The sequence below is a fragment of the Notamacropus eugenii genome, chromosome 1 (genome assembly GCF_028372415.1).
Source record: "Notamacropus eugenii isolate mMacEug1 chromosome 1, mMacEug1.pri_v2, whole genome shotgun sequence".
Lineage (NCBI taxonomy): Eukaryota > Metazoa > Chordata > Mammalia > Diprotodontia > Macropodidae > Notamacropus > Notamacropus eugenii.
In genome coordinates this window covers 543,371,151-543,397,500 of record NC_092872.1, presented here as the reverse complement: position 1 = coordinate 543,397,500, position 26,350 = coordinate 543,371,151, and the positions used below count along the sequence as shown (strand labels likewise).

The window sequence follows — 26,350 nt, the reverse complement described above, 5'->3', positions numbered from 1 at the left end:
CATTCTAGTCCTAGCTCTGTTTGCTCCATATTATCTGCATGACTGTGGAAAGTCATTTATCCTCTCTGTTCTTCTCTAAGTCATTTCAATTGTGTCCAACTCTTCATGACCCCACTTAGGGTTTTCTTGGCAAAGATACTGGACTAGTTTGTCATTTCCTTCTCCAGCTGATTTTACAGACAAGTAACTGAGGCAAATGAGGTTAAGTGACTTGCCCAAGATCACCAGTTTGGGATTAGATAAACTTGGAGGACTCTCATAGTTCTAAATATATGTTTCTATGATCTTATGATTTTGTGTCATATTTTTGACCCTGAGATGAAGTTGAAATTGACTGGAAGCTCTCTACTTGAACTTCCCTCTTTTGCCCAACTCCATAAGATATATCCATAAGATATTCAACAACTATTTCTCCATTAAAAACTTCAAATAATGGGAAGCTTACCACTTAGAAATTTTTTTTCCAGAAATAATAAACATAGCTTTATATCCCAGGTGACCAACACACACACACACACACACACACACACACACACACACACACACATACACACACACACACACACACACACCCCTCAGGCTGGGTATGCAGGGTAAGCCCTCAGTTTTGACTGGGAAAAAGTTGGTTCCCTGGCAGAGAACCTCCCCATGCCAAGTTCCCTGCCCAGGACTTGCTGAAACAGAAGTTCCTTGAGAATAAGGAGCAAGCTGAGAAGACAGAACACCAACTCTTGCCACAATTGTCACTGTACAGGGGCAGAGTGTCTCTGGGGAGACTTGGACCAGAAGCAGTAGAACTCTGAGGAATGGGGCTTCCATTCCTCCTGGGCATTACTGTTTTGTTTTGGTTTTTTACTTTATTTTTTCTACTTAATGGTTTTTTCCAGAGTCACTTGTGGCAGGGGCCTAAGTCTGCTTGACAGCACACCAGTTTTCTGTAGAACTATAGAACTACAGTGTGAGTCTGTAGTCTTTCTCAGGGCAGATGGCTTAGGTCCTCCAGAAGAGATATGAACAGATCTAGGAATGCAGCCAACTCTCTAGGCAAAAGCTCAAGTTCCTTGCCATTTAGGGTTATACTTAACAGATAACTTACATATGTGCTCAAAGTCAATGATGAAGTTTCTATTTGTGGGTTTGACTGGATTTGGAAGGGTTTGTCTTGATCTGTGTATCCCAGGTTCCAGAGACTTTAGAACTGATCTCTTAGGTAGGGTCTGGGGCCTAAGGTGGGAGTTCTTCCTGGGAGTGAGAATCTTTACAGAGAAGTTTTCTCACTGGCTTGGGTTGACTTCTGTAGAATGACATGAAGCAGACTTAGAGGTTCCACGACAGCAAGAGTGAAGATCTGGGCAAAGGCAGGAGTCATTGCTTCTTCCAAATGATAGGAGTCAGCTATATGGCTCAGTGGATAGAACACCGGGCATGGAGTCAGGAAGACTCGAATTCAAATTCAGCCTCTGACACTTACTAGCTGTGTGACTGTGGGCAAGTCCCTTCACTTTTGTTTGTCTTAACCCACAGAAGAAGGAAATGGTAAACCAGTCCAGTCTCTTTGCCGAGAAAACCCCATAAACAGTATGGTCCACAGGGTCACGAAGAATAAGACACGACTGATAACAACAATGCTTCTTCCAGCTGATTGGTTGTGACTACCTTTTTAGGTAGATCTGTCCAAACCTCAACAGGGGTGGGAACTTCAGTCTTATAAAGCTTCTGTTCCTTCTGGCAGCAGCAATGTTCCTGTTGAATTATCTTCCAGGCCACTCAACACTTCAGCTGGAGGAAATTGCAGATCTCAGTCAAAATCCAGTGGGGTACTTTCAGCCTCAGTTCCACCACCACTGGTTCATGTGCCCCAATCTTGTGCCTGTAGTAAACAGAGGAGCTGTTGCTTCTCCACTAGCGTCCAAAGCTTGAACGTTCAGGTTCTGGCTGGAGACAACTTCTGGAACCTCACCAGGAAGCTTGGGCTACCATATAGAGGGCTTCATGGAGGCCAGAAACACTACTTAGAAATCTTTAAAAGATCTTAATACGGATCTGAAACTTCCCTTCACAATTTCCACCCATTATTCCTAGTTCTATCTTCTGAGGCCAAGCAGAACAAATTCGATCCCCCTTCAACATAGCAGCCAGCAAGTATTGTCTTCTCTTTTCTAGTCTAGTCTAACATCCTAATTCCTGCAACTGTGCTACAGACTGGGGCTATAGCTTGAGGCAACTTGACGTCACAATCCCCGCTATAATCTGGTAGGTCTAGAAAAGTTGCTATGGCTGAAAAATTAACTATATGGCATAGTAAGAAAGCCCTGAGCTCCAGTCCTGCCTCTGACACATACAAGCTGTGACTGGGGGCAAGTCACTTCATCTTGAAGACTAGGTCAGCAGTCAACTCTGGCAAGTCCAACCAAGCTGGGGAAAGCTTCAAGATGGATCTAGCGACAGGTTGTGTAGCTGTTGCCTGAGGAGCAGCCTAGCCAAGTTCAAAGAGGCTCTCCTTTGCATTGGTTTTAGACTGGACTTGAAATGCAATTGTTTTAAGGAAATTCCAGTGTGGAAATGACCCTCTATCAATGTGTGGTTTCCCCTTCTCCAAAAGTTATAATCTTGGAGACCTGCCTGGAACATGGAGAGATTACATGACTTACCCTAGGTCACTTGAATGTCAGACCCCCGTCAGTATCTTAGTCTTTCTCTTTTGAATGTATTCCAATTTATCAATGGCCTTTCTTTTAAATGCAGTTGGTACCCAGAACTGAACACAGTGTTTCAGGTGTGGTCAGACTAGGGAAGAATATAATGGGACTATCATCTGAGGTATTTAATGGACCGAAAATTCAATATGAGGTAATTCACTTTGAGTGTGAGTATGACTTACCATGGCAGTCAAAATGTAAAATAGGATAACAATCGGTTTTAGGGAAGCAATAATCCTATTCTACTATGCCCTATACTCCATCTGAAGAATAAAGGTGAAATCTTGGCATCATAGTTTAGAAATTACATCAATAAGCTGAGAGAGCATCCCTGAGAAGGGTACCTAGAACAGTGAAATGAGGGGGGTTAACCTAGAGGACCTTAAGGATGAGATTTTTACGATCTTGGGATCAGCAATAAAATCATTTAAAGGAACTGAGACTGTTTAACTTAAGAAGAAGAAAGAAGGAAGAAAATTGAGAGAGGCATAATGGCTGTATTCAAATATTCTAAGGATTATAGAGGGATTAGACAGTTTCTGTTTAGCCAAAGAGAGCAGAACTAGAAATGGGTTCAAATTTGCATTTGAACTAGACCTTGAAGGATAAGTAAGATTTTATCTAGTGGAGATATTCAAGGAAGGCAAAGCACAGCAGATGAAGAGCAAAATAAGAGCAAAACCTTGGTACTGGGTAACAGGGAACATGTTTGGGGAGTGAAGTTACCCAGTTTTGTTGAATGATTGAGTATATGAGGAGACAAAGCTGGAAAGATAGATGAAGTCAGACTGTGATGAACTTTGTCTTCCAGGAAGTAGGAATTCAACATGGGTTTCTGAGCAAGAAAGGGTCATAGTCAAACCTGCGCATCAGGAAGCTAACTCTGGCAACTGATAAAGACAGATGGATTGGAGAAGGGAGAAATTGAAGGAAGATATTGAGAAGACTATTGTGATAGCTCTGATGTGGTATCATGAGGGCTCAGGTACAATAGAAGATGTAAGAAGGAAAGGTGAGGACAGAAGTGAGGAGCATGACCTTCTTAATGCCAAGGAAGGATGTTTAGGGATGTCAGAATGGTTCTTGAATTTAACTCAACAAGAATGTATTAAACACCTCAAATATTCAAGACACTGGGCTAGGCACTGAGAATACAGAACGAAGAACAGTGACTGTTCTGTCATAATATATAATATATAAGAAATATGTATTCTGTTGCCTCATAATGAAATGACCACTCTGCCAGTTCTCTTCATGGATGAAGCTTTAGTCAGAGCCCCAAATACACTGGAATCAGGAATCAATAAGAGAGTATCCTGACCTCTAGATATTATATTATTATTATTTATCCTGCAGCTCCTTCAAAATCTTCATTCAAGGAAATATCATTGAATTGATTTATTGTGTTCTTTATAACATATCATCTCTTTTTTGATAGAGATATAAGAAACCAATTCCAGAACTCCTTTCTCCACTTTACTGTTGAGTTACATTTAGGGCTAGGCCATTCACATTTCAGTCACATTATGCTCAGCTGGGCTGGGTTTCTCAGGGGTATGGGAATGGATGGGTTCACTCTATCTAGTGCCATGTCTTTATTCTTCAGCATAGGACCTGGCCTGGTTCTTTTGCCTTCCTTCCATAATATACCATGATCAGCCCTCTACCTCTACAATAAGAAAGTTAAAGAAGAGAGCTCTAGTTTCAGTTCTACCAGATCCTTTTCTCTTTTACTAAAGCATCCCTGGTAGGCTCTCAGCCTCATTTCCAGCAGCCTGGGAAAGGGTTGTCTAGCAATGGATTCATTACAACATTTGATTACAAGAAAACAATTCAATAACCTCAGGGGGGGTCACTATAATGGGATTTTAGTTCTCAAGTTTCACCTGCAGGGTAGAGAGAATTAATGGGGAGAGAACCATTTCAAAATTTCCGTTGGGCAAAGTATTTGGAGAAAGCCTCAGTACTCTGAAGCTTCGGCTACACTTCTGCAGGGCTGAAAAGGCATCTGGAGTAGATATAACTGTTCCATTAATAAGATGAATGCCATGCCTGGGGATATAGATTAGTGACCAACGGGAGTGACCCAGGCAATTATGCTAAGAAACTCACATCGATTTTGAATTCTTATCCACAAGCATAGTCTCTGGGGTTTTTTTTTATCTATCTTTTCATCAGTCTCATAATTCTTTCCCTTGTGTCCTGGCAGTATCTTTGTGGGTCTTTTATACACCTTAGCAATACCTCTAATAACGGTCAAGGGATGTTTATGCTCCAACTTGAGAACAGTTATAATTGCAGCATTATTTCATCCTAAGATTCATGATCCCAAAGTATAAAGCAAGGAAGTCTTGTAAGCAATTTCCTTAAACTCTGTCTTCCTTCTTCCCCACCTCTTTCAGCTCATCCTTAGAACAGCCACCAAGTCCACCACCTGCAACTTCTTTCTCAAAGTCAGATACAGAAAATTGACAGTAGCAAAGCTAGCTTTGATCTCTGTCTTTCCCACAATTACAAGAGAGAGGACTGGTAACATGTAATACAGTGGTGGCAAACTCATATAGAAACAGAGACCAACTAATTTTGTGTAAGGATCCCTGTGGGTTACATAGTCTTAGAAGATCACATATGACACTATCTATATCTTATTGTACTTTTGTTTATTTGCTAAATATTTCCCAAGTACATTTTCATCTGGTGACGATGGCATTCAGGGCTGATGTGGGCCACAGTGTATCATGTGTGACACCTCCGATGTAGCAAATAGAATATTGGACTTAGAATCACAAAGATCTGAGTTCAAATCATGTTCCAGATGTTTACTAGATGAGCTACATGAACATAGACTAGACAGGTAACCTCTAAGACAGAACCTGGATTACCTGCCCTATAAAATGAGGATAGTATTACTAGTATTATCTACTTTATGGAGTTGTTATGAAAAAGACAGCAGCTAGGTGGCCTGGAGTTGGGAAGACCTGTGTTTAAATCTGATTTTAGACACTTACTAGCTGTGTGATCCTGGGCAAGTCACTTAGCCTCTGTTTGCCTTAATCCATTGGAGAAGGAAATGGCAAATGATTCTGATATCTTCGCCAAAAAAACCACATGGACAGTATAGCCCATGGGGTCACAAAGAGTTGGATATGACTGAATAACAAAAATGAAAAAGATGCTTTCCAAACCTTAAAGTGCTTGATTTGCCAGTAAATGAGGAGTGATTTTCTAAGACACAGGTGGCTATTCCATATCCAGTTTCTTTGTGAAAGGAATCAATGAGATTTGGCACGAAGCAGATTACAGTACCAATGGCCAAAGTTTGGGTGGGTTGTGGACCAGGAAAGTAGTGTGTAATGTCATTCTCTTCTTTACTATTGTTCTTGATCAATATACTTGCATATAAATCATTGAGAACTTGAAATGCAAAGTAGACCTGGTCACCCATGTCTCTATTCAGGTCCTGTGAAGTATTTTGTTTTGTTTTGTTTTGAGGAAGGTGATATAACCCTAAACTGGATAGTTGTCAAGAAGCACAGAAAGTTGGACATTAAAATAATAATCTTTTCCTTGGGCATTCTGACTAGCTTTTAATCAGTTGCCCTTAACCAAGTGTGGTAGTTCATAGTCTGGCCTATGGACTAAAGAACTATCAACCTGTTTCTGCCAGGGTAGAGGCTTTCTAGTCACTACAGTTTAGGATATGGGAATAGAGAGCCACTAGAAATGTTTTATTTACTTCTCTGTATACGTCCTGTTTCTCTTAATAAAATGTAAGGTTATTAAGAGCAGGCACTATTTCATCTTTGTCTTTGTATCTCCCTAGTACCTAGAATAGTGCTTGGCATATCAAGATAGGGACTAATTAGTGACTAAAACTATGATTTCCTACATGAAAGGAGCACCTAATGAAAAAATTCCCCTACCACTGAAGATAGTTACCTTCTCTGGTAGACTTAAAGAGCTGAACAGAACACAGAGAGGTTGACTCACCCAGAATCAATCAGTATGTGTCAGAGGCAAGGTTTGAACCCAGGTCTTGCTAGCTCCAAAGCCAACTCTCTATCCATTAAGCCAAACTATCGATCACCTGACACATAATAGATACTTAATAAATGCTTATTGATTGACTCATTAGATGTCCCTAAAAAGCAGGTGGATGGTAGCAAAGAGTAGTTTGGCAATCAGGGATGTGCAGTGGATATTTGACACAAAGCAAAGGCACAATGTCCCAAAAGAGAAACACATGCCTAGAAGAGAATATAGATGCACACCTCCCAGAGTGCAATGAGATAATATCACCAAAGGACATGGGTATGCCACAGGATTAGACTATGAGTTGCTATAGCCACATGTATTCCCCTACATACATGTGCTAGTCACACGAATTGCAGAATGTGGCCTTCTCACATGTTCTCTGACCACTTGTATTCCCTGTATGAGTGTGCCTTACATGTATTCCTAGGTTATTTGTGTCCTCTGCATATATGCTCTCCTTCACGAGTACTATGGAAGTTTCTCCTGTGTTCATGGTAGAAATCTTTTCTAGTCCCATTATTTGCTCTACTGTTTGGTTAAATATATATTTTAACTATTCTCTGGCTAGCTGGTACAATAACAAAAACCATCACCATCATCATTATCATCTCTCATCATTGGAGACTCCTGAGCTACGGTTTTCAGTTAATGATGACTCAAGGAGTTTCAGGAACTTTGTGGACCTACTTTGGGAGCACATATTCAAGAGAAGGTAGCCCATATCCTTCACTCCTGTCAAGAATAAGACTATATCCACCAGCAGAATATAGAGTGCAGGACAAGCAGCCAGGAAGAGGAGAACTGGGATCAAAATAAAGGAATGATATGGAAGTGGGTCACACTCAACAGTGGCCAGAAGCTGGTGGTCAAGGTGGAATGTGGGGCTGGACCCAGGTGGGCAGTCCAACGTAAGGATGTTTCCATATACCATGGGAAAGAGCAAGATCATGAGTCAGAACAAGGTGAACAAGCCAGGGTCAAAGCAGACATACAGATAGAGCCTAAGAGGACAAACATATCAGAAGGTTTAAGCAAGGCTAACTGTCAATTTCCAGAGCAACCAGCAGGAGGATCTGAAGGGCAAAATGATAAGATGAACTGATGAGGGATTCATGCATGGACACTGTGAACTTAATAGATTCTACTTCAGGCTCAAAGTTTTATATGGTAGCTACTGAGGAAGTGACATGAAGTTTGACCTTGCAAGTCATAGAACCCTCTGGTTAAGATGAAAAGCATGGTGGTAGCAGGAAAGAGTAGTTCAGGCTACTTACTAAGGTTCCTAGTATTTGGGCTTGGCTGGGTTGGGTTGCTCTGATAGAGTACCATAATAATAACCTAAGAATATATACTATAGAATTACACAATTTTTGAGTTAAAAGAAAATCTAGACCAGTGCATACTTGAAAAAGAAATTCTAGCATAAAATATTCAATATGTGATCATCCAGCCTATACTTGAAGACCTTCAGTGAGAAGAAACCTACTACTTCCCAAAGCAACACATGTGACTTGCAGGTAGCGCTAACTGTTAAGAAGTTTTTCCTAATATCAAACCTAAATTAGTGTCTCTGAAAAGCTGACCTTTTGAATTTCATTTTGTCCCCTATGGTCAAACATTTCATAGGGAATCTCTTTTTCTCATGACAGCCTCTTAAACACACTACTATTCCTGGTTTTGCCTTCACAAGTCACAAGTACTCATCTGTGTACCCAGACTTAAAGATGGTCATCTAATCCAACCCTTTCATTTTAGAGGTGAGGAAACTTGGTTCCAAAGAAGTTACCACAATCACATAGATATTTAGTAACAGAATCAGGATTTGAACCCAGATCTACCAATTCCAAAGCCAAGGGTTTGGGGACTGTACCAATCTACCTATTCAAGTATATCTTTAACATATCATATCCTCCAGGAGAATGTGAGTGCCTTGAGATCAGGAACAATTTTTGCCCATCACAGTAGCTTGTATAACCCCTTGGCTCCCAGGCTGCTTCCCAGAGAAATATTTCCATAAAGACATCAGATTCCAGAAATGGCCAAATACACTCTTGTCTATTCCCCAATTTTGTGTCTTTTTATGATTTTGCCTCTGAGGCTTCTGGGAAAAGGAATCCAGAATAGATTATTCATGAGATACATGAGAGGAAATGTGGCAGGCAGGGTCTAGCACATGCTTCCAACCTCTACATAATAGCCCTGCACTATCCCATCATTCCTTTTCTTCACAATTCTGACAAGTTGTGGCTATAGGATGATGGCACTCAGAACTATGGAATACCTACTATTTGACAGCTTTAAAAATATTTGTTGAACTGAACCATTGTAGCTAAGTTATGAGAGGACATGGACACAGAATAAGCAGGCATGAACGTGTAACAATTTGCATCATTGGTAGAAATATCAATGAAGAGGAGATCATAGATTCACCCAAATAGTTAGACCGATATTGTCCTCCTCAAGCTTTCCCTCCCAGTTCACATCCTGCCTTGGTGGAAGGATTGCAAGGTAGTATTTTCACTACCTTTCTTCCCCCATGTAGGGTTAAAGGAATCATCTTTCCACTCTTGGAAGAATATCCAGGGCCATGAACATCCCCTACATACTGATCAGAGAACCCTGTGTAGAGGAACAAAGGATGGTCCCCTTTATTAACTCACTACTATCATACCTGTCAGGGTGGCATCCTCTGTCTACAATGGGGAGGATTTCACTGGTTCTCTAGTTATGGCTTACCAAGTGATCATTGAGTCACTTCTGACCATGAACTACCATTAGCCTAGACTTTGTAAGGTCTATCCTGATTTGCAGGGTATAGTAGGAAAAGTACTAATTTTAGAGTCTCAAGACTCAGGTTCAAATCCTAGTTCTGACACTCACTACACATGTTTACCATGGGCAAAGCATTTAAACTCTCAAAGCTTCAATTTTCTTGTTTCTAAAATAAAGGGGGAGGTCTAGATATTCTCTAAAGACCCCTTCATTTCTAAATTCCATGATTTAACTAGAGCCTTTGGTCAGCATTGCTTGCAATAAATGAATGTTAAAATATATTTTCTGGAATCAGGATATGCTAAAGTTTTTGAAGTGTTCCCCTGCCCTTTGAAAGTTTCATGATCTAATCCACTGAGGCCATTAATAAAGGAAGAGTATAGTCTTTTTATTTGCTTAACTCATTGGTCAATTTCATATTGAAAACAATGATCCCTCCTGGGAACACTCAACTCTCACCTCCTTCCTATATCTGGCACTGAGCTCATAAGGGAGGTTATGAGCTCACATCCATATCTCATTTCTGTGTTATGGTAATGCCCACTGAACTCAACCACAGGGATGATGTGAGTGATAACAGGGCTAAATCAAAACTAAAGCAAAATGAAGAGCTCATTTCACTGAGGGCTTTGCTAGGAGTTTCAGGAGTCATTATGGTACACTGGAAACTGGCCTGGTTTTAGAGTCAAGGGAACTGAATTCAAATCCCAGCTTGGCTACTTTCTACCTGCAAACCTTTGAGCAAGTCAGCATCTCTGGATGTCAGTTCCTTTATCTCCGGTTCCTTGGAGCTAGATGGTATATAGGCTCTTTTTAGCTCTAAACATACACTCCTCTGATCAAGAATATAGGATGTGCTATATCGTGGGATATGCTTCCCTAGAAGGATAAGGAAATCTCCAGCTTCAGTACACATATCTGAGACCTCAATCAGTCATGCAAGTATTTACTAAGCAGCTACTATGCCTTAGTCACCATTCTAGAATCTGTGGATACAAATACAAAGACGGAAACAACCCCTTCTCACAGGAAGCTTATATTCTAATGGGGAAGACAAGTAATGATGATGGTGATGGTGATGATGATGATGACAGCTAGTATTTATATAGTACCTACTATGTGTCAAGTACTGTGCTAAGCACTTCACAAATATCTCATTTGATTCTCACAACAACCCTAGTGGTTGGTGCTATGATCATCCTCATTTTACAGTTGAGGAAACTGAGGCAAATAGAGGTTAAGTCACTTGTCAAAGGTCACAAAGCTAGTAAGTGCCTAAGGGTGGATCTGACCTCAAGTCTTCCTGATTCCAGGTCCAGCTCTCTATCCCCTACACTACCTAGCTATGCACATACAAAATATATATACATATGTATGTATGTATGTATGTATATACATATATATATAGTATAACTATAAAGCTAATAAATACAAAACTATATAAATAGAATGGAACATCACCGCAGGGGGAGGGAAAGAAGGTTGACTCAGGCCAGATGAAATATCCCAAGCCCTGTAAGAAAAGACCCCAGGAAGAAGCTGTGGAATCCATTTTTCAAAAGCACTTATCTCCTTAGAAGGACAGTCCTTTGTGACCAGAGACCCAAACAAGGCCAGTCTTTCTGATTGCAAACATTGCCTCCTAGATTTAACAATTCCCAGAGCTCCATCCCCTAACCACTTGACATTTTTCTCATGGCTTAACTTGGCAGAGAGCACATTTTAGCCTGGCTCATTACCTCAGGGCACAGTCAACTGAAGGGAGTTTGCAAGGCCACATTTAAGAGGTTTTATGTACCAGCCTTTAAATTTCTCAAGAATAGCAGCTATTAGTCATTCTATCTGATTGCCCCATAAACCTCCCTCCATCTCCTTCATCCCCTAAGATTCACATACTTCTAAACTCATAGAATGTCAGAACAGGAAGAGACCTTAGAGACCATAGATGATCAAATCCAACCTCTTCATTTTACAGATGGGGAAACTGAGAACCAAAGAAGGGGAAATAACTCACCCAAGGTCACATAGCAGATGACTGGAAGAAATAGGACTCCCAAGACTGTTCATTAAATCCAGTGCTCTTTTTACTAGTATTGAGCAACTCACAGGGATTCGAAGAAAAGTGCCATCTAAATGTGAACTATTCTTGTCATTCTAGGCTCATTATTGGAAAGGGTAATATAGTGAAAGTCACCTGCGTGAAGATGATAATTTAATCCAAAAAAACTGATGAGTAGATAGAAGGCCAACCTTAGAATCAGAAAGACCCATGTTAAAGACCTACTGCTTTTGAGACAAACTAGCCATCTCACCCAGGACAAATTCTTTAATCTCCCAGTGACTCCAGGTGATTTCTCAAACTCTAAATTCAGAGGCAACATAGTACAGTGGAAAAAGGGATGAATTTGAAATCAAAGGACCTATGTTCAAATTCCACCTTTGCCTGTATGCCCTCAAGCAAGTCACTTAACCTCTATAGGTCTTATTTTCTTTATCCAGTGAGACCACTGGACTAGATTCCTTCAAAGCTAGAAGTATTCAAAGTAAAGGCTGAGCCCCCTGACCCAAGGGAAGAGTGACCCAACTCCAACAGGTAAATGATCAACCAGTCAGAAGATGGGAACATATTCCTTGTGACTGCCTGCCAATTAAGGGGATTGTCTCCAATACATTCAACCATACCTGTATTCATTCCCAACACTGCCTTATTCTGCCCCATTCATCTGCTTCTACAGGCTACCAGATTCTCCCCTCCTTAGCTTAGCATTTATCCCCCTGGAAGTTACAACCTAACCCCTAGTGGACACCAATTTAAAGCACAGGTGCCATTAGGAAAATCTGCCCCCATCCTCACCTAGTATAGCCACCTTTTGTCCCTCAAATCATTTTTTGTTGACACAGGTAGATAAGCTCTGAAATCTGTGGCAGTGACCAGGGAGTAAATAAATGCCTTACCCTGATCTCTTTCAATCTGGGGTGGGAAAGACTGAGTGTCACAAGATGAGCAGGCTTGAATGGGTTGTTGTATGCATCTCAGATCTTTATCTTTTCCCTCAAAGCTATCCCACTTGCAAAGTTCAGTATTTCTGGGGAAAGTACCACCATACCTGCATTCATTCAGGCTCACAAGATGGGTGTCATTTTTGTGTCTTCGCTCTCCTTCATCCAGCATATCCAATCAGTTGCCAGATCTTATTGTTTCGCCTGTGTTCTCACACAGTTGCCCCTCTTGTCTGGGTCCTCATCACCTTTTGCCTAGAACATTATAATAACTTCCCAACTGGTCAGCCACTGTAAGTCTCTTCCCTCTCTGATCCATCTTCCCATCTCCAATCCAATTGCCAAAATGATCTGATTAGGTCTGATTATAAAAAGCTCAGGTCTGATTATATCACTTTTCAAATGATTCTAGGATCAAATATAATTTCATCTTTATCTCATCCTTTTAAAAGTTATGTTTTAGCACAGTAGAACATGTACATAATTTTACAAATAAGTAAAGATGTTAATTAGGGTAGTTAGGTGCCCTGTCTGCCTCAGTTTCCTCATCTGTAAAACAAGTTGGAGAAAGAAATAACAAACCACTCCAGTGTCTTTGCCAAGAAAATCCTAAATGGAGTCGTAAAGAGTCAGACACAACTGAAACAAATGAACAACAAAAATATATACAAGTTGGGAGTACATGCTCAAAAAGATTTTTTTTTTACCAATAGGAGAATGTAATCAAATCCATTTGAAGACTGCTGCTCTAAAGTTCCTTCTCGCCCCAAATCTATGACTCTATAAGTTACATAGGAGTTGTCAAACTGTGTTGGTGGAGAGATATTCCACACTCTGAGCTCCCTACCCTAATGAAATTAAAGGTTTGGACCAAAAACTGAAAGAAAAAGGAAAAAAAAGGATAATTCTTCGAGAGAACATTTTTAAAGCTGAGAGGGGCCCTGGAGATCATCCAGTCCAACTTCCTTATTTTACACATGAAGAAAGTAAGACCCATAAAAGTTAAATGACTTGCCCAAGGTCATAGAGATGGTTAGTAGCACTACCAGTCCTCTGACTTTAAACCCAGCCCTCCTTCCACATCAACTTCATTGTTAAGTGAGCCAAGTACAAGCCTGCAAACAGAGAGTTAGCTGGCCTATTTTTGACAAGTCTCTGCAGCTCACTCCCCAGATGAGAAGCATCTGTCTCACCACCTCCCTTCCCCTTGTTCCGTTACTGAACAAAGCAGACTAAAATCATAGGCTCTAATTACAAGCACTTAGGTTGTAATCTCCTTGAGGACAGGAGCCCTGTCTGATCACACATGCCCTGAAAGCAGCCCCTTGACTTTCATGAAATGGGCTCCTTATCAAAGATTTCTTCTTTAGCTTTAAGCTTGCCTCCTTACCCAAGCAAAACTGGGAAAAGTCATTTCTGTCTAATCCTTTCATCCAGTTTGTCATTAGCAGAGGAGATTAAGCCCTTTCAAAGTCTGGAATTAAGCAGATTATTGCAAGGTTGAACTGATCATCTCAAATACACCGCAATAACTTCCTGAAGCCCATCTTGATATGAGAGGTGATTTTATGCCAATCAGCCCATTTGAGCACGATGGCATTTAAGTCCAACACTCTGACAAAGACAAAAATAGCTGATGCAGTAAGGTCACTAGTCCTTCACTGGTGCTCCAGCTGCAGCAACCTGCATAGCACGTAGTTAGTCTTTGTCTCAATAAACCTAGACTCCCCAACTTCCCAGAGCCCCTCCACCCCCACATTCTATGTACTGTCACTCTTTTAGCTCCTCTCACTGCTTGGCTTTTTCCCATCCTCCTTCCCAAATCACCTCCCATCAGCTGACTGGATTTTCCCTTTCCCCTAGGATCGGATTTGTTTTCTCTTTATTACTCATACAGAAACACTGAGTGAATAATAAGAGGACAGAATCAAAGGCCAGGGCTGCAGCTGTGAATCTGCTGCTCACCCAACTCTCATGCAGACAGCTGCCACATTTCACAGAGGACCAACCTTCCCAATTAGGCCAGATTTCAGGTGTCTAGGGGTGTTGTCTCTGCCAACTACAGTAAAATGTCAAAGTCAGAGAGAGCAAGCCCAGGGCACACCAAGCCTTCCTGTCCTGGGATGCACTAGGCAGGGAAGGACAGTGATGGTCCAGGACAACACCTGTGGTGAGTGGCAGGGACTGTATAACATGCTTCTGGAGTAGCAGAGACCAAAAGCCCATCACACAGCAGGTGTCCATCCTGAGAGATGGTGCCTTGGCTTCCTCAGGCCAATGAAGAGACAGGTATGCTCAGTGAAGGGTTGAAAGCATGGCCCATCACAGATGGGTGGTCTGCTGGCAGGAGATCAAACCAAATGACACTACCAACAGGTTCAGTTTGGAACACATAATGAGAAGGTCACCAGTGACCTTTAAGAGAACTTTTTCAGGACTGTGATGAGGCCACAACTGAGTTGCATGGGAGACAGTAGGTTCAGATTGTAAATCAAGTTCTATGGAAGATTTCCATAGGATCACAGATTCAGAGCTGGAAAAAATATTCAATATCATCTATTTCAATACTTCATTTTACAGATGAGGAAACTGAGGCCCAGAGAGTTTAAGCAATTTACTAAAGTCCACAGAAGTATTAAAATGGCAGAGATAGGATTTGAATCCATAGCTTCTAACTCCAAATTTTTTTCCCTACATGAGCAAGGGAGGAAGGTTACTCTTTTTCTTTCTTGTAATCTCAAGGAAATTTCTTGAGATTAGAGACTTTTTTTTGTCTACATCCCCAACACCTCACATAGTTCTGGGTGCTGGTATGCATTTAATGCTTGTTGATGGTACAATTGACTTTTCCTTCTCCCTCCTCTCCCATATCCAATCAATTTCCAAATCCTCCAATTCCACCTCTAAAAATCTATCTTATCTACCCCTTCCTCTCCAGGCTCTCTCCCGTTAAAACCATTCTAAATATTACATAGCCTTTTCTTTTCTTTTTCCTTTTGAGGCAATCGGGGTTCAGTGACTTGCCCAGGTCACACAGCTATTAAGTATCTGAGGCCAGAATTGAATTTGGGTCTTCCTGACTCCAGGGCCAGTGCTCTATCCAATGAATCATCTAGCTGCCCTATTACATAGTCTTATATAGCTCTTCCTACTTCTTATATAGGTCTACTTATATAGTAGATCTTCCTACTTCCTCTCTCTCCATCCTTCAGTTTATCCTTCATTCTACCACCACAATTATCCTCTGCTTAAAGTTCTTCACTGACTTTTCAATATATTGCACACTGGCATTCAAGGTCCTCCACAAGTAAACACAACCTTCTCTTTCCTATATATCCGATTCTACTCACATACTCTACAATGGAAAACTTGAGATCACTGGCACACAACCTGTGCTCTTCTGCCTCCAAGCCTGTGCTCACACTCTCATGTTCCTGGAATGTGCTTCCTTTCTTTCCTGGTCAAGTGTCTTCCTACCAGCCTTTAAAGCCTAACTCACTTGCCACCTCCTTCTAGAAGCCTCTTGGAAGACCTTAGTTCACAATGATCTCCTTCTATACCTCTCATGGAACTCTGTTTTGTACATCTGGAATGTACTTATCATGCTCCTTGTTTTGATTTGAGAGGGTTTTTTTTGTTTTTAATACACACCTGGTATTTCATTGGCATGGGGAAGGAAACTCTTTTTTCCAATACAATTGGTCACCTGCTCTGTAACTTACAGTCACAGAATGTTATCTAAAGCACTTCGAGATTAAATGATTTACCCGTAGTCACAAAGCTGCTTTGAGCTGAGGGAGGACTTGAACCCAGTCTTTCAGACTCAGGCCAGCCCTCTACCCAGTTTGTCACATAATAATAACAATAATTAGCATTTATATAACGCTTTAAGGTTTACAAAGCCCTTTATAAAATATAATCTGATTTTTATTCTCATAACCCTGGGAAGGAGGTGTTGTTATTAACCTTTCTTTATTCTGAGGCAGAGGTTAAGTGACTTGCCCAGGGTCACAGAGCTAAATAAAGATTAAGACTGGATTTGAATTTAGGTCTTCCTGATTCCAAGCCCAGGGCCCTAAGCACTGCACTACCAGTGTAATAGGGCCTTAGAGCATGGCTAGATCACCTAACTGGGAAGTATCTGCATTCCCCTCTCAAGTAGATGGGATTAGCTTCCTTCAACTGGCTGCATAGTCAGAATAGGCTGCTTCTTTACAACTTCCAGATTGCCAGTCTTGTTCTCTTTCCTGCATATTCTTTTCTTGCCGCATGCAAAGAATCACACACAATTCACCCGTAGCTCAGAATAAACCAGGAAAGGATGAGGGGGTAAAGATCTTCCCAGCTTCCCCATCTCTCTCTCTACCCTGTGGCTCCAAGAAAAGGGCCTGAGGTGTTTCAGTTTCTACTGTTTTATTTGTCTTTCTCAGCTTCAGGTGCAGGCATTAATCTCCCAATGTTCCAAATCAAGGCAGCCTGGCAGCCAGGTTTGAGCAGTGGTGTCTCAGCCAGCTAGTCTGACACAAGAGCCCTGAGAAACCAGGGTGCCTGAGGACTTGAGCACAAAGAAGGCTTGGGGACTCTTAAAATATGAGACTGTTCTCTAGGAATTGAACTAAGCCATGAATCTATTACCTTCTCCTCCCCAGAGACTGAGGTGTTGGGGATAGGGGAAAGAATTAATGGATTAAGCCCTATGTGTTGGGGAGTAAATTTACATGTTTGTTTTATACTTTTGACGTAAATGTTTCTTTGTAAAAGCTAAACTGACTGTTAGTAACTAAATGGCATTAGAGCGCAGGGGACCCACAGCTATAATTGAGGCAACTGGAGGGAGGAGTGGAGTGTAGCATTATGGGGCCTTCAGTGGGGGGAAGGGTAGCCAGTTTTAAAGTCTGAAAAGGTCCTATTCAATTCCATCCTTTTATTCTGAATAAATGGGATAACATGGGATGATCTGCTAAAAATAACCATGAGCTAAATCAGAGCTGGGGGGGCGAATCTGGGGGACTGGAGTGAGAGGGCAAGGGACCGGGAACTGACAGAGCGGAATCCTCCAGTGTAGCTGCAGCACATGGCAGCAGGAAGAGAGAGGAATAAGCAGCTACTCCCCACCCTACCACTCAGAAGGAGGGCAGTGAGGCAAGGGACACCTGACTGGTCTGAGACTAGAGCAAAACTGAATTAGGAGGAATCATTCTGAAACTTCAGAGGAAAAATTCAGCGGAAAAGGAGAACTATTTCTAATGTTTGAAGGGGAGTTTTTCTCTTGCTTTATTCTTATCATCAATCAACCTACTCTATCTTCCTTTGCATTGTACACTGTGATGTTTACAAGAACATCTTCATGCAGTAGCAAGGGGGCAGGGCCCTTAGGAAACACACAGGTAAAATTCAGAATTTCCCAAGAGCTGGATCACTGAGTTAAGCTTCAGAAACCACTAAGACCAAATCCAGTCCACATCAACCAAATTTGAACTCAAGTCCCTTACATTCAAGCAAGCAAGTTAGTAAGCACTTATGAAGTACTTATTATGTGCCACATACGAGAGATACAAAAGGGGGAAAAAATGAAAGTCTTTGCCCTCAAACTTACATTCTATCATGAGCTGAAACCACCCTCTCCAACTTCCACCAATTGGTACTAGCTCTGGCCTCTGTGGCTAAGCACAAGTGTAATCCTTCTTACATTAATGCCTTTCAGACATTTAAAAACAGTAATAATGCTCCTTATCCCTCTTATATTTTCCAAGATAAACATCTCCAGTTCCTTCAAAAGATCCTTGTAGCTAGCTTTATCCTTCAACCAAGCCAGCGCTCCATGACAACCAAAAGCTAGACTGGCTGCTTCTCAACCCCTCACAAATACCCAATCTCAGTAAAGGAAGTGGAACTGATTTCTTTTCAGTCCAGTCTTGGGACATTAACCCTTAGGACCACCTATTGCAAAGAAGTAGCTTGAACCTTCACAGACCAATTAGGTTCAAAGTCAGGAACTATTTCATTTTGTCTTGATATTCCCAGGATCCAGTATGTAATAACTGTTTATCTGTTGGTCCATTTCTGATCAGAGCAGGAATTTAAGCCACAGCAGCATAGGGAAGCACAGAAATTATGCTTATTTAGTTTGTAAAGTGTTTTACCTGCATTATCTAATTTGACAGTCACAATAACCCTCTGGAATGGATGCTACGGATATTGTCCCATTTCTACAAATTAGGAAACTAAGGTTCTGAAAGGTGAAGTGATTTGTCTATGATCACATGACTAATAAGTTTCAGAGTTAGGATGTGAACCCACATCTTCTCCAGACCATTCTGTCCATTCTACCATACTTCTCCAGTCAATGTCTTCTTGTTCAGTCATTTCAGTTGCTTCTGACTCTTCATGACCCCATTTAGGGTTTTCTTGGCCAAGATTACTGGAGTAGTTTGTCATTTTCCTACTGCAGCTCGTTTTACAGCCAATGTCTTACACTTTATCTACCATATCTAGTTTGATCCCTTCAATGCAGGAATCTCATAAGGAGACAGCTTCATCCATTCTCTTCTCAGAATTTGAAAGGAGAAAATCTTGGTGCAGTTCAAACTAGAGTTCAAGTTCACTTGAGAGACTATTTGGAGGTATAGGATTGGGTAGATTCAGAAAAGAGGCTGCTTTGTTTTCCTTGAAATTGCTTCATTGGTTGTTTTGTAATTAAGGTAAAAAACACTGACAGGAATAGATATTCATATATAGTCAACAGTGTGATGGTACAATGAATTCCATCTATCTCTTAAGGTAAAATAAAGAAAAGAATAGGAAACATAAAACTTTACTAAGTAACAATAATTCCTTAATGCCTCAGGTCCATGTTGTAGCCAATTAAGTGAATATGTTGCTTTTAAATACAAATACATAATTTTTAAGTGAATTTCTTTTGTTGTTTTTCTTCTTCAGGATAATACCTATTGCCAAGCCTTCCTAATTATGTAGGAGTACTCCCTACAGTAGCTGTTCACTGTTTATTCTTGGAAGACTTGTCATTTGCTGAATTATATGAGGACTAATTCATGTTACTTCAAAAAACATGAGAAAACTGAAATGAACTCAACTAAATTGCAATACAAGAAGAACATTCCGGAAAATGTCCTTTCTGGGATTTGTTGCTATAGCACTGTTTGTTTATATGATGGATATTTCAGATGTTTTCCAGAACATTCTGGAACACCACCCAAACTGTTATTCTAGTCTGAAAGCATGGTGGTCATAAGCTTCAGTGTTACTATAAGAGAGACAACAATTCTCTCTTTCTCTCTCTCTCTCTCTCTCTCTCTCTGTCTCTCTCTCACGCGCGCGCGCGCACACACACACACACACATACACACACCACACACACACACACACACACTCACACACACACTCACACACACACTCACACACACACTAGGAGGAACTGGTATATCACCCCTCCCTTCTCTAGGTGTTTTGTGGAAAATTGAACTGGGTAATTTGAATAACCTGACATAGATGCCCCAGAAGAAGATGGATGATACAATTGAAAAGAACATGGGTTTGTTCTTCCTGAGCCTCTGAAGAAACAAAAGTAATGACACAAGCAGGAGAAACCCTACCCAGATATGGAAGAAGAGAGGAGACAAATGCTAGTGTTGTAAAGTTCCTTAATCTAGTTGAAGATTGAGACCTACCTGTCTGATGTAAGAAGAGAACCTAACCAGGGGTATGTTGTTAAATGTCTAACAACCAGTTCTCCATGGAGGAAAAATGTACAAGTGACCTATTTTCAAACTTAATCTACATTATTAATATTTTCATATTACTTTCTTAAGTTTAGAAATCAACAGAATGCTAAATCAAACCCTAGCTTATATTGTTAGCTGACTGCTAAGGTATAAATGCTCATGCTGAAAATTTAAAATCTTGCTTCTCCTAAATAGGTTTGAGCTGGCTCCAGCACACCCCTGCCTAAAGCCCTGAGAAACTTCTCATATGGCACAGTGCTGGGGGAGCTAGTGAAAGGGCTTGTGGAATAGTAGAGGTGTCATTTTGAGATATAAACACACTGACCCATCCTTAAAATTCAGGCTAGTTTTCAAAAGCATCAATGCCTTAAGATAGGGAATAAGCACCATCTGGTGGAGGGTAAGAAGGATGACATAATGGAGAATGTATCACCACCAGCTGGGCATTGAAGAGAGCTGCAGGAAGCAACAGAAAATTAGAACAGTGCAGACCCACACAACCACCTGCTCAGGCCTGAGGAAAACTGCCCAGGAAGGAGAGTTTCTAGAAGGTAGGTTATAAAAATCAGTAAATGAGATTGACATAGAAATGGCCACCTCCTAGAAGCTGAGGAAAGCTTCAGAAAGGAGAATTGAGGGATTATCTACCAATGCTAAGGACAGAAGGAGATAAAAATTGTAAGAAAGGAGTAATGCTATGCAAAGGACTATGGAGAGAAGTAGAAATGTTGAGGAGCAAGTCCCAAATATTCTTCACTGGAGCTCTACCAGAACAGTAATCCAATTCAAGTTCTACTTCCAGTAATTTATAAATACAGCAAAAAGTACTTATGTCTTGAGTCATGTGAACCACTGTGCTTGGGGAATGAGTGGTGGCAGAGCCAAGATGGCAGAGTGGATGGACAGACCTCCTCTAGCTCTTCCCCCATAGCCCATAAAATATCTGTAAAAAAATGTCTCTAAATGAATTCTAGAGCAGCCAAAGCCACAAAATGACAGAGTAAAATATTTCCAGCCCAAGACAGCCTAGGAGGCCAACAGAAAAGATCTATTGCCAGGCTTGGAGCACAGTGCAACCCAGCATGGGTCGCACAGCACTGCACATTTAGAACTGGAGCAAACTCAAGGGCACAGAATCATGGGTAGCATCTGCAGTTCCCAGATTTCCCAACCCACAAACACCAAAGACAGCTTCAAAGGTCAGTAAGAAAGCTCTTTCACCTGCTTGAGAGGGGAGCAAAGTTCTGTCCCAGTCCTGGCTCCAGGGCCACAGCAGCCACTGCAGCAGCAGTTTCCACTTTTGGAGCCCTCACTCTAAAGGCCCTAGGGGACTGAGCAGCTGATCTGGGTGTCAGTCCTGAATGGCAGTCCTGGGGTGAGAAGGAGTACTGGTGTGGGAGAGCTGGTAGCTACTCTGGAGAGGGAATCCTACTTACAGTTCCAGGGCAGGAAAGAGTACTTTGGTTGCTCCCAGACAAGAGCACAGGCCAGGAGAGGAGTAAACTCCTCTCTCTTGATTGTGCCACCTTGGAGGAACTGAGAACTTACAGGTCCCTAGAGTATACGCTCCACTTGACAAAGGACTCAAAAGTCAAGTAACTGGCTGGGAAAATGCCCCAAAAGGGGGGGAAAAGACTATAAAAGGTTACTTTCTTGGTGAAAACTCCCATACTTTTGGATGAAGAAGAGCAAAGCATACCATCAGGAAAATATAGTAAGGTAAAGGCTTCTGAATCCAAAGCCTCAAAAAAATGTATGCAATGGTCTCAGGCCATGGAACAACTCAAAAAGAATTTTGAAAATCAAGTAAGAGAGGAAAAATTGGGAAGAGAAATGAGAGTGATATAAGAAAATAATGAAAAGTGAGTCAACAGCTTGCTAAAAGACACCCCAAAAATGCTGAAGAAAATAACACCTTTAAAAATAGAATAATCCAAATGGCAAAAGAAATCCAAAAAGCTAATGAGAAGAAGAATGCTTTAAAAAGCAGAATTGGCCAAATGGAAAAGGAGACTCAAAAGCTTACTGAAGAAAATAGTTCTTTAAAAATTAGAATGGAGCAGATAGAAGCTAATGACTTTATGAGAAATCAAGAAATTATAAAACAAAACCAGAAGAATGAAAAAAGAGAAGACAATGTGAAATATCTCATTGGAAAAACAACTAACCTAGAAAATAGGTCCAGGAGAGATCGTTTTAAAATTATTGGTCTACCTGAAAACCATGATGAGAAAAAGAGCCTAGACATTGTCTTCCAAGAAATTATCAAGGAAAACTGTGTTGATATTCTAGAACCAGAGGTAAAATAGAAATGGAAAGAATTCACCAATCACCTCCTGTAAGAGATCCCAAAAGGAAAACTCCTAGGACTAGTTTTGCCAAATTCCAAAGTTCCCAACTCAAGGAGTAGCCAGAAAGAAATAATTCAAGTATTATGGAAATACAGTCAGGATAACAAAAGGTTTAGCAGCTTCTATACTAAGAGATAGTATAGAATTTGATATTCCAGAGGTGTAAGGAGATAGGATTAAAACCAAGACTCACCCAGCAAAACTGAGTATAACACTTCAGGGAAAAAATGGAATTTCAATGAAATAGAGGATTTCCAAGCATTCTTATTGAAAAGACCATAACTGAATAGAAAATTTGACTCTGAAATACAAGAATCAAGAGAAACATGAAAAGGTAAACAGGAAAGAGAAGCCTTAAGGAACTCATTAAAGTTGAACTGTTTACATTCCTACATGGAAAGATGTTATTTGTAATTCATGAGACCTTGTGTATATTCTACATATGTAGGTTTGTATGTGTACATGGGCATATGTGTGTACGTATATAAATATACATAGAAGGTGCAGGGTGAGGTGAATATGAAGCGTAAATACCTAAAAAATAAAATTTACTATTGAATGGAATGTACTAGGAGTAAGCAAAAGGGAGAGGTAGAATATAGCAAATGATCTCACATGAAAGAGGGAAGAAATAGCTTTTACAATGGAGGGGAAGAGGGGGAAGACAAAAGAAAATAAGTGAATCTTACTCTCATGGGATTTGGCTTAAGGAGGAAATAACACACACTCAATTGGATATGGAAATCTATTTTAGCCTGCAGGAAGGCAAGGGGAAAGGGGGTAGGAAAGGGAAGATAATAGAAGGGGAAAAAAATTGGGGAAAGGGATAATCAGAAGCAAACATTATTGTGGGAGGACAGGTCAAGGGAGAGAATGGAATAAATGGAGAGCAGGATAGGACAGAGGGAATGTAGTTAGTCCTTCACAATATAACTATTATGGAAGTGTTTTGCATGGTCACACATGTATGACCTATATTGAATTGCTTTTTTTTTCAGTGAGGGTGGGTGGGGAGAAAGGAATAGAACTCAAAGCTTTAATAATGAATGTTAAAAATTATTTTAACATGCAACTGGAAAATAAGATATACAGGCAATGGGGTATAGAAATCTATTTTGTCCTTCAGGAAAATAGAGGAGAAGGAGATGGAAGAAGGGGAGGTAATAGAAGGGAGGACAGATTGGAGAAAGGGTGGACGGGGTGCTTGCTGTCCTGGGGTAGGGCGTGGGGAGATATGGGGAGAAAATTTTAAATTCAAATTCTCGTGGAAATGAATGTTAAGAACTGAAAAATAAATAAATTGTATGTTTTCAAAATTTTAAAATTAAAATAAATAAATTTATATCAATTGGTTATTTTTAAAAAGGGGGGGGTGGGAATCAGTGGCTACACAAGGAAAAGGAAGGAACTGAGAAAAAGAAGTTCCCAGAAAAATCTAAATGGGGACAAAATACCAAAGGAAAGAGGAGCCCCCAAAGTGTTTCCAGGCCTTTCTGTCAAGAGGGTTACATTTCCACTATAATAAATTCTCTCTTAGTCAAGGATGGGCTCTTATCTGAAATTACTTTTGTATCAACTCTACTTGAGAGAACTCAACTCCAATGGGTTAGCCATGTTGTTTGAATGCAAAATGTATGCTTGCATAAAAGACTTTTATGGAGAGCTCACACAGGGAAAGCATGCACATGGTGATCAGAAGAAGTAATACAAAGACACTCTCAAGGTCTCTCTTAAGAACTTTGGAATTGATTGTGTGACATGGAAGATACTGGCATAGGACCGCTCAGCATGGCATGCCCACATCAGAGAAGATACTGTGTTCTATGAGCAAAGAAGAACTGAAATAGCTCAAAAAGAAATGAGAGATGAGCAAATTTAAAGAATCCATCCCAAATGTTTACTTGGACTATTTGTACCCAACCTGCAGTAGAGCATTCCAGGCTCAAATTGGTCTGAATAAGCTACAGTGCTACACTCTGAAACCTTGGTTCTAGCATAGTGATAATATTTTGGTCCTCTTCAAAATGTAGGATAACAACCAACCAACCAACTGACTTTTGTATTTACATTACCTTACCAAGTCCAAGAATGTGACCACCTCCTAAAGCACAGGATGAATAACCCTACAACTCAGAGAGGTTAAATGACTTCCCCAGTATCACACAACCAATACGTGTTAGAGTCAGGATTTTATCCTATTCTGATTTCACTTCTAGTTTTCTTTCCTGGATATGGTACTAAATGGTTTAGCCTGCTAGCCTGCTGCTTGGGTAAGGGTTGTATCTCCATGTATCATCATACAGGTCTTTTACTCAGTTCAGTAGTTTCAGAATCTCAATTTAATCAACTTACTAAGACAAGATCAGACTCTGGGCAGGGCTGATGTATGAGGACCAAATGTGTTCTAGGTCATCTGAAACAGTTAGCCAATCAATGAAATCCCTTTCCATTGAGTCGTGTCTGCTTGCCAGGTACCTTGCTATCAGGAAGATAGATAACAGAATCAGGCCACTAAGCTACTTATTCAGTTGAATGGTCTTTGAGGATAGTTCACCTAGTTGCAGTGGAAATAAGTGGGGCGTGAGGGATGTTCAGGGAGAACTGTGGTATGAGGGCTTGCTGAGCCCTTTTCAGGGCTGCTCATCCACCTTTGGTGTCCACCTGTCATTCAACTCTCACCTATAGCCCCAAGAAACTTTAGCACGTATAGCAGCCATACCCTGGCAAAACTAGCTCAGCAGATGGGCTAAATAAACCAAGTTGAGGGTAACTGAGAGGTATCAAACCTGTGGGTGAATTAGGGGGATGTCCACTCCAAGTATGTGAAGACTTCCCTGGTGGAATGGGCAGACAAGAACAATTTGTTCCAGAGACCATGAAAGTGACTGAAGCAGGCATTGTGGAGCATTTAGAGCTTGGTTGGACATTGAAAACACCAAGGTCATCCAGATTTTTGTCTTGTCACTGAACTTCAATGACTCTAGAAGAGAGAGTGAGGCTGATGAATTTGTGCAACTCTGCCTCACTTAAATTCAGTTCATGCATGAGTCAAGATATCATTGGTCCTCTTCAAAAATGAAGGACCACCACCAACAACAGAGGAAAAAAGTATGTTAACTTAGGATTAGCCTTTTTTTTGTGACTAAATAGTTGTTATAGAAGCTATCTTTCTATAATAAGATAAGTACTTCAATGGTATAGTTTGGTAATGAGATGCATGTGGCCCCAAGTTTGGTAAACAGCTACTACTGGCATGTGCAACTCCCAAATTTGATAAACTATTAATAATGTGTATGTCCCCCAGATTTAGTAAACAACTACTAATGGGGCATGAGTGTGTATATGTGTATGTGCGTTCCAAATCTAGTCAACAAATGATAACCAGTTGTTAATATTACTAGTTTAAGTTGATAGTTTCTTTTCATAATAAGTACAGGAAATCAGAACATAGGTGTAACTTGTAAACGCCCTTTGCCAGAACCATAAAAATCTAGCAGAGATCCCAGGCATCAGCTTACTCCTGGGTCATGACTAGAACAGACTCCTACATTCCATGAACTTGGAAACATGAGCATCCTGTGTTTATTCAAGAGCAGTGGTGATTGATGGAGATTAGCCAGAATGCCACCTCAGAGAAACACATAGATTCTGACTGGGCAGAGGAGAAACCTGGTTATGAATACCAGTACAAGACCTATTTAGTTGGACCCTCTAGAAATCAGGTTGGTGGGTTTTCCTAGAGGGTTTGGTT

The 26,350-nt window shown here is 40.7% G+C and overlaps 1 pseudogene; it reads right to left on the bottom strand.

The window, feature by feature from the left end:
• Positions 1 to 943: 943 nt before the first annotated feature.
• Positions 944 to 26,350, bottom strand: part of LOC140518847 (snRNA-activating protein complex subunit 2-like) — an 84,696-nt pseudogene continuing 59,289 nt past the window's right edge.